The sequence below is a fragment of the Sinohyriopsis cumingii genome, chromosome 10, assembly GCF_028554795.1.
Source record: "Sinohyriopsis cumingii isolate HCF-2022 chromosome 10, ASM2855479v2, whole genome shotgun sequence".
Taxonomy (NCBI): domain Eukaryota; kingdom Metazoa; phylum Mollusca; class Bivalvia; order Unionida; family Unionidae; genus Sinohyriopsis; species Sinohyriopsis cumingii.
In genome coordinates this window covers 44,621,104-44,631,403 of record NC_142970.1, presented here as the reverse complement: position 1 = coordinate 44,631,403, position 10,300 = coordinate 44,621,104, and the positions used below count along the sequence as shown (strand labels likewise).

Sequence of the window (10,300 nt, the reverse complement as noted above, 5' to 3'; positions counted from 1 at the left end):
GTAAATATAATAGCAGTACGGTAGTAGTAGTAGTAGTAGCTGAAGTAGAAATATTATTATTATTATTAGCAGCAGCAGTAAGATAGTAATTGTAGTAGGACTAGTAGTTATTGTAGTGGTAGTGAGAGTATATAGGGGCGCTCACCATTTTTGTACTTTTGAGAGAGCGACGTATGTAAGGTGAAGTTGTTTGCATTTAAAACATTCACAATGGATAGAATATTGGCATATCTCTATGCTACATTAAAGTAATTTGGATGATATTTTTTATATTGAACTTTTGGAAATTGTACATGATCTAAGCACACTGCTAACTAAAATGACTGCTCCCTTGTGCTAAAAAAATCAGCCTGAATTAGTCTAAGGAACACTATCCGTAACAGCGAGTACAATAGGGTAAATTAATTTTGACAGACTAAACAATACCAGCTATTGAAAGTGCAATTAATGAATTACCAAGTATATAAAATCTCAAATAAAGTTATCGGCTCTTCTTTATACAGTTTACTTCTGAAGTTCAGTATGTGAAAATGACCCGGTTGCACTAGCACCTGTTTTAGAAGGTGCAGATCTGGAGTAAGGCCAAGCTGTATACTCTATAACCGCATATTACACCTATCTATCATACACACAAACAAAGGGAATTAAAGGTTGTTTGAACTATACCTAAGATACACAAGGTATTTTTTAAATAGCCAGTATAACCAGACAGGAAATCAAGGGAAATTACTTTTCTTTACAATTCTACCCCGCCATGCAAAATGCGAAAATGTAGAGCGCCACCATAAGTAGGAATACGGTAGTAGTGGTGGTGGTGGTAGTAGTAGTAGAAAACAGATGATTGTGAGCTAGCTAGACGGCTCCAGTGCCTCGATGCTAGTGGTCGCGGGTGTGAACCAAGCAGAATCATACAATTGTATTATAAAAGTGGTACTTAGCAGCTGCCTCTCACTAGCACCTGCTACATGTCTGCGGCGTAATGCCCCAGTGCTAAACGTCACTATAAACTGCCACACTGCTGACATCGTAGCGATATAACTAAAATCGATAAATCACCATTAAAATTCCACAACCCAAATCACACTCCCCTGAGCTACCTACCTGTATAACTAACTTGACGGAAACCTAGACTTAGGTAACTACTATTACACACTGATACTTGCATGCCAGCACTACACATTTCCATTATTATTTGAATTTATTTATTTTTTAGATTTATTATCTTTATCAGCCATGTTGTTTGCTCAAGTATACCTGAAAGAAAAGAGATACGCATGTCGTAAATAAGTTAGTTGAATATCCATTGTAGCATTTGTCTGTACACGCCAATTGCTTGCCAGATAAGGTCAACACTTAATAATGATTGGTTAGTTTTGCGTCTGATAACATTACTTTGCTTGGAGACAAGAACAATCATTACAGAGAATACCGACTGGTGAACATCGGAAAATTGCATTTTAAGGTATGTATAGATGTTCTGTAAGTATTAGTCTAATATTTATTTATATGAAACATTAATTTATATTGAGTCAATGCATGAAAATGGAATAACGTTGTACTGAATGTGCATAGTCCTACATTTACTCAAATCAAGGTCACTGACACTAGTTTCTCCATGAGTTGTTCAGTTAATGATACATTATCAATTGCATTCACAGAGTTTTTAAGTTTTCAGACATATGTTGTTGATGATACAGATAGTTGTACTGTCTAGTCAGTCCGAAGTTCACATGCCAAATCCGGCTTAACTGACACGTAGGTTAATTAATACACAAAAAAGTTGTTTATTTTTAGTGCTTGCAATTATTAGGTAAAAATATCATGTGTACAACATTTCCTGTGATTCTAAGGTCAATACGAGCAGATGAAGATTCTTTAAAAGAAATCACAAATGGCATTTAAACGGATTGCTATTCTCCGCAATTATTATACTCACCACTAACACCGAATTTAAATTATTTTCATACACCACTAACTCTCCATCTACACTATTTTCACACAACACTAACCCCCCCAAACTATTTACACACTCCACTAACTCTCCATCTACACTATTTACACACAACACTAACCCCCCAAACTATTTACACACTCCACTAACTCTCCATCTACACTAGCTATCCATCTACACTATATACAATCACCACTAACTTCACATCTGCACTATTTACCCACTCCACTAGCTATCCATCTACACTATATACAATCACCACTAACTTCACATCTCCACTATTTACCCACTCCACTAGCTCTCCATCTTCCCTATATACACACACCACTAATGACCCCTCTACACTATTTACAAACACCACTAACACTTCATATACACTATTTACACGCATCAATAATCCTCCTCTACACTATTTAAAAACTCAAATGACTCTTCATCTACACTATTTACACGCCACTAACGCCCCCTCTAAACTATTTGCACACTCCACTAACTCTCCAACTGCATTATTTACATACACCACTAACTCTCCATCTACACTTTTTACACAGTCCACTAACTCTCCATCTACACTAATTACAGGCACCATTTATTCCCCATCTGCACTACTTACACAAATCAATAACACCCCATCAACACTATTTACACACACCACTAACTCCCCTCTACACTATTTACAAACTCCACTAACTCTCCATCTGCACTATTTACACACATCACTCACTCCTCCTCTACACAATATGCATACTCCACTAACTCTTCATCTACACTATTTACAAACTCCACTAACTCTTCATCTACACTATTTACACACACCACTAACTCCCTCCCGGTGGCCTAGTGGTTAGAGCGTCCGCCTCGGATGCGGGAGGTCGTGGGTTCGACCCCCTGCCGAGTCATACCAAAGACTTACAAAAACGGTACTAACAGCTGCCTCGGTTGGCGCTAAGCATTAAGAGATTAGTGTTAGGACTGGTCGGCCCGGTGTCAGGATAATGTGATTGGATGGGACATCATGCTACATGTCTGCGTCATGATGCCACAGTGCTAGACATCACAATAAACTGCCACATTGCAGACATCGTAGCGATATGACTGAAAATTTGTTAAAGCTACGTTAAAAATCTAAATCACACACACACACCCTCTACACTATTTACAAACTCCACTAACTCTCCATCTACACTATTTACACAATCCACTAACTCGCCATCTACACTATTTACAGGCACCATTAATTCCCCATATACACAATATGCACACTCCACTAAATTTCCATCTACGCTATTCACACACACGACTAACTATCCATCTACACTATTTAAATACACCACTATCTCCCCATATACACTATTTACATCCTCCACTAACTCTCAATCTACACTACACACTACACGAACTCCCCATCTACACTATATACACACTCAACGAACTCTCCATATACACAAATTTTACACACATCTATAGCTGCATCTACACTATTTACACAAACAACTAACTCAACATGTACACTATTTACACACATCAGTAACTCTGTTCTACACTATTCGCACACACCACTAAATCCCCACTAGCACTATTTACACACAATACCAACTCTCCATCTACTTTATTTACACACATACTTAACTCCCCCTCTACACTATTTACATACTCTACTAACTCTTCATCTACACTATTTACACACTCCAATAACTATCAATATACACTATATACATGCAACACTAACTCACCATCTATATTATTTACACTCATCACCAACTCTCCATCCACACAATGTATACTGACCACTAACTCCCCAGCAACATTCTTTACACACTCTATTAACTCTCCACCTATACTATTTACACACACCACTAACTCCCAATCTTTATTATTTACACTCATCACTAACTCCCTCATCTACACAATTTACACACACACACCACTTACTCCCCATCTACACTATTTACACACACCACTAACTCCCCCTGTAACAAATTACAAACTCCCCTAACTTTCCATCTACACTATTTACACAATCCACTAACTCGCCATCTACACTATTTACAGGCATCATCCACACAATGTACACTGACCACTAACTCCCCAGCAACATTATTTACACACTCTATTAACTCTCCACCTATACTATTCACACACACCACTAACTCCCAATCTTTATTATTTACACTCATCACTAACTCCCTCATCTACACAATTTACTCACACGCCACTTACTCCCCATTTACACTATTTACACACAACACAAACTCCCCATCTACATTATTTGAACACACCACTAACTCCCATCTACACTATTTACACACACCACTATAAAGTGCCACACTGCAGACATTGTAGCGATATGACTGAAAAATTAAAGCTACGTTAAAGATCCAAATCACACAAGCACACCACCACCATATTCATTATATTTACAGATCCCTCTAACTTCTAATCTACCTACCGCTAATTAACTCATACAATTTAGTATTTACCTCTAAAACTGATCTCCCCATCCACATCATTTACATATACTAACTCCAAATCAGTAATATTTTCCCACCTCTAGCTAGGCATCTACAGCATCTATACCCACCATCAACTCCATATTCATAGTATTTACATATCCCACTAACTCCTCATCTACTTACCGATAATTAACTCATATAATTCAGTATTTACCCCTTAAATTGATCTCCCCATCCACATAATTTACACCCATTAACTCCAAATCTATATTATTATCAAAGCTTTAATTCTCCGTCTACAATATGTATCCCCACCAATAACTTCACACCTACATTATTAACACTAACCAATAACTCCCCAAAACACAAAGGCACAATGCTTCGTCCAGTCATTATAACTATTAGCTACTCTAATATGTACAAGATCATTTAGATACACAACACCTCTACGATCACATAAAACCACTAAGATTACGGTACACCTCTAACTTCACATAACACAACTAAGCTCACACAACACATCTAGGGTCGCACAAAACCACAAAAATCATACAACACCTCTAATATCACACACCACCTCTAAGACCACATAAAACTACTAAGATTACACAAAACTATTAAGATCGCACAAGACCTCTACGATGGCACAATACCTCTAAGATCACACAAAACTACTAAGATCACACAACTATCCTAAAATAACACAAAACCACTAGAATCACACAACACCTCTAAGATCACATAAAACATTAATATCACACAACACCTCTAAGAAAACACAAAACCAATAATATCACACAAAACCTTTAAGAGCAGACAACACCTCTAAGATGGCACTAAGATCACATAAACCAAAATGATCACACAACACTTCTATAATCACACACATCAACTAAGATCGCATAACACCTCTAAGATCACAAAAACCACTAAAATCACACAACACATCGAAAATAACACAAAACCAATAAGATCGCACAACACCTCTAAGATTGCACAATATCACTAAGATCACATAAAACCACTGCGATTACACAACACCTCTATGATCACATACATTATCTGAGAACACACAACACCTCCAAGACCACACAAAACCCCGAATATCAAATCACAGAATGCACAAGAAAAAATCAGACATCTAAGATCACACAAAACCATTAAGATCATACAAGCCTTTTAAGATCACACAACACCTCTAAAAACACACAAAACCACTAAGATCACACAATGCCTCTCTAGGGTGGCAGAAGATCACTAAGATCACAAAACATCTCTAATATCAAACGACACCTATAGGATCACACAAAACTACTAAGATCACACAACACCTCTAAGATGGCATAAGATCACATTCACATAACACCTCTAAGATGGCACAATATCACAGATCACAAAACACCTCTAAAATCACACAAAACCACTAAGATCACAGTACACCACTAAGATCACACAAAACCACTAAGATTACACAATACCTCTAAGACGGCACAATATCACTAATATCATAAAACACTAAGATGATTAGGGAACTTAAAAGATGATTACATTTTGCGTGTAAGAAAGAGTGTATGCAATTGCAGCTTTCATAAGCTCTTTATACACCAAAATGTTTACGCGATTTCATTTGTATATATATATTTCACTTTACAAGCAAGTTGATATTTGTGAAAAAATTCATAAACTAAATATTAGTTATTTATGTTACATCGATTCGGCTAGAATATTCCTGTCTATATTTTGCAGCCCAGTCATCGTGTCAGCATTATGTTAGGTTGAAATCTTCATTCACTTGGAGTCAATAGCCCTGAAACACAATCATATAAAAAGATAAAATGGCTACAGGAGGAGAGGAAAATGTTGGTTGCAGTCTTGACAATGTTGGGACTCTGACACTAGAAAAAACCAGTAAGTGATCCATAAGTTACATATAAAAATCCAGTGGAGTTTGTCATTGAATATCTTCATAAACTGCATACGGGTACTTGTACTATATTCATTACATGGTGGAAAATGTCAGTTTCTATTTTATACTCATTTGTTTCCTAAGGTCTGACATACCTAATGGAATATGACAGTTAATAATTTCATATTTTCGTAGTCTTTGTTACATAAGTCTGTCATAATTATTCGAATATTTTAATGAATACTTTGAATTTCGATCTTAGTTTCATACACTATTATTACCTATTGTCGGGCATACTTAATGGAATCTGTCAGTAAGTATGTTCATACCATGCATACAAGTGTTTTTAATGCATATATTATAATGGAAAGACAGGAATGATCGTGTGTACTAGCAATAAACCATCCAGTGGGAAACACATCAGAGTTGGCTAAGCCTAAATATTGATTAACTAAGTAAGCTAAAAACTATAATGTAAAGCTCATTTTTTTTGGTAATTTGATATTCCAACTGGCTGCAATGCAAGTCTTTTCATTGGTTATGCGTGTAATTTTCCACCTTGACAACTATTATACTGGCTTTCTGTAAGATGACATAGTCCGATGGCTATACATACACATATAAGAGAGATCAATAACTGAACACTCTCTCTTTGTTCAGTGTAATGTGTTCCTACATAATGTGTATTCATATGCAATATCAACCGAACGAAAGCGATTGTGACTACGTTGTGACAGGTATGAATATATGGTCACAGATATGAACATGCTCTTGTCACTGTTGGCAGGTAATCTTACCATAGCAATACTAGGTTTCGATTTTACCGAGCTTAAAGAATGATTCACCTATATGTACAGCGCCACAATATCTGTGGAGATATATTAGATTTTTGTAAGAAAAGGGTCAAATAACTATGTACTTTTTTTCTCGCACGGGCGATGTTCAGACTACCTTTCTTGGGATGATCTCGATCTAGATACTGTTCTTACGAAGTATAGATATTATGAACACAAAGAAGACTGGTAACGATGACGACGATTTTGTTGATAAATCATCCCCAAACAGATGTGTTGTTTGTCTTTGGCACAAAGTAGATTCAAGAAAACATATAGATTTATGCATGCGCGTTATTAAAAGATTGGAAATTAGACGTCACAAGAAATAAACTAACAAACATCTAAACCAAAGAGTCTCATTTTGTTCCTATTTGAGTAGAATTACGTTGAGGAATAATGATCTAGTTAAGATCTCTAAGAACATGTTTTGCAAGATCGTATGTAAAAGAAATCCTGTCATCCAAATCCAGTATAATTTAGTCTTAAGTCTACTTTGTTGGCATAAATCTCAAAATTCTATTGTTATTAATATTTGTATTTATCGCAAGCATATATCCGCAAGATGGCCACATAAGACTGCATTGATCGTGTAATCATGTGAAGTGCCGTTTTATTATTGTGTGATGTATAATACATTCGGTGTATGATATACAAATTCTCCTGTATGATAGCATAGCTTCAAATTCATTATATTATTATTTCTTTCAATTTATAGTTTTATAAAATTACATACATATCATAAATTTGTCTAATGAATGATTTACGTTCCGTCCGAACTGAGTGAAATGTGTTGGATATAGGCGATATTTCCCAAAATTAAAAAGAGAATTTAAGTGTGAAGAAAAAACTCGCGACTTAAACTTTAATTTTGGGAATTTCATGTACACTAATTAATTAAGGTTTTATACTCGTCAACTATTAACAACAAATTCAGTTATTTGATATAATAAAATGAAATTATATCAGAAGATGAATATAATATCATAAAATAAGGGAAAAGGGTAAAATAAGACCTCATATTACTAGCTCTAATATGGTTCGATGAGCAAAATATTTAGATTTATATATGAATATTATAAAAACGATATTAGTTTGACAATAGTTCGGTAATTACCCTACCCACACCAACGTCAACCAGGGTTATTATCCAGTACACAAATATGCTTTTATTTTGACATGTGTATAGTGAGATGTTGAATAATCTCCCACCCACCAAACCGTCAATCATGGGTTGTATCCACCATAGTACATGTTATATTTTGGACATTTGGAGGAAGTTAGCGATTTATCAATCACACCACTCGCTTTGTTGACACCTCTTAGCTTCATCACAACATATATGGCTAGTTAGAATTTAGAAGTGACACCCTGTTTTTCAAAAAGGGTGTTTTGGTGCGGGTTTACCTGTCCTCCCGTTTGTGTATAAGTATTATTGTATAAAAAAGAATAATGCGGTAAACATTTTGGAGAGTTGCTTTATTTTTTATCTATCTAATAATTTAGTTTTCTTAACCCATATAGCTACGTGGTGTACTATCGTCCCTATGTCAGTGCTTACACTGGACCTGATTTCCACCTTAGTAGCTTAGATTTAGGGTTGTAATATTACTCCGTGAGTTAGGTACGGCTATGGAATAATTTGCTTCCCTTTCCATATGATTTATTGTTGTATTCAGTTATTCTGCCAGAGTCAAGTGTCCATGTGTGTAAATATTTGGTGCTTTTGTTGCTGTTGTATATCTTTGTGTTTGGACAGCCTTTTAGGTCAAATTCATGAGAGTTGGCTGGTTGGTTAGTTGGATTATAGTAGTTTTCGTTCTTTTGAACATGTACCACATGTTTATTCACGCACTGCATGATTTTTAATTACTCCTGGGGGATGGAAAAGGAGCCTCATTCCCCAGGCTTTTAAGTACTTACATAGTAATTTTTAATTTAGCCACTCAGGTGTAGGATTAACTAGTCTTTAATAACCTGACTGAAAGGCTAATAAACATGAGTGGGAATAGTCACACCACGCACTCATGTTTCTTAGTTGGATTGAAATGCCCCAGGTGTCAACCCAAGCAGTATGTGACGCCCGCTACGATTGGTCGGCAGCGATGACGTCACATTAGGACACCTGGTCTTGTGGCAGGTGGAAATCGTTCCACATACTGCCACGTGTACGTTGTCCGAGCGTGGTAAAGGAGGAAAAGTACTCGGAAAGCCAGCCATGGATGTCATGTACTCCCAAAACGCCAGCCCGTACTTATTCCAAATCATGTCCAGTTTTACTAATGGACAAAATATACCAATAATGTGTTAGCCACCTCTGCAATTAATCAAATCATAAGAGTTATACATTTTGAATAAATTTTCCGAACAAGTTTGAATTTAGTGCACATAGTGTACATACTTATTGAAATTAAAAACCAATCGGTCAAGTCTAAACGACTTATAGTAGTTGAGTAACGCATGGTAAAAGAGTAAGTATGATAATTTGAACGGCGGTACCAAAAAGATCAATTCAGATGTAAGATTAGTTGATCTAGGAGAGATACCAAGCCAAAATCAATCCCTCTTATATATTTACACGCAATTTTTAGTAGCCCTAAGAAGGGCTTTTTGTTTTTAGGCAAACGTTCCCCGTCTGTCCTCTGCTTCCCTGCATAGCTGGGCTGTTTTGCTTTCTTCATTTGTTTCCCCAAGAGTTTTAATCCTTATTTGTCTTATCAGAAAAGAGAAACCCCTTATAAAATAATAAGGTGTCTACTTGTTTGTTTTGTATATGCGTGTGTGTTGTGTGTCTGTAGCCTTAGCATATGGGATGGGCTATGGATACTCATGTAATACAAAAGGGATTGTAATCATCCATCACGCGGACGTGATGGAAAACCTCCTATTTGTTTTTAAGTTTTAGATTCAATGAGCCGTAGCACTTGATGTGTTCATATTCGTGATATTGGAGTTGTCCCACATTATAGATAATGTGGGGAGCATCCATATGTTTTGGTTTTATTTGATTATGCCTAGACATATGGTAGTTTTGTCAAATTATTGTGGATGTATATTATTAAAGTGATGTTTTCGTGTTACCAGCATCGTGTTATTTTCGAATATCCATAATATATAGTTATAAGGTAATTCTGTATGTTAAGCATGTATTGTGGCT

The 10,300-nt window shown here is 36.1% G+C and overlaps 1 long non-coding RNA gene across 1 annotated transcript in view; it reads left to right on the top strand.

Moving 5' to 3' along the window:
• The first annotated feature begins 1,366 nt into the window (after window positions 1-1,366).
• The window catches only part of LOC149789954 (uncharacterized), a 43,068-nt gene continuing 34,134 nt past the window's right edge, over window positions 1,367-10,300 (top strand). The window contains exons 1-2 of the long non-coding RNA XR_016424014.1: window positions 1,367-1,462; window positions 6,151-6,312. This is a non-coding gene — a long non-coding RNA (uncharacterized LOC149789954). The remainder of the gene's footprint in view (window positions 1,463-6,150; window positions 6,313-10,300) is intronic.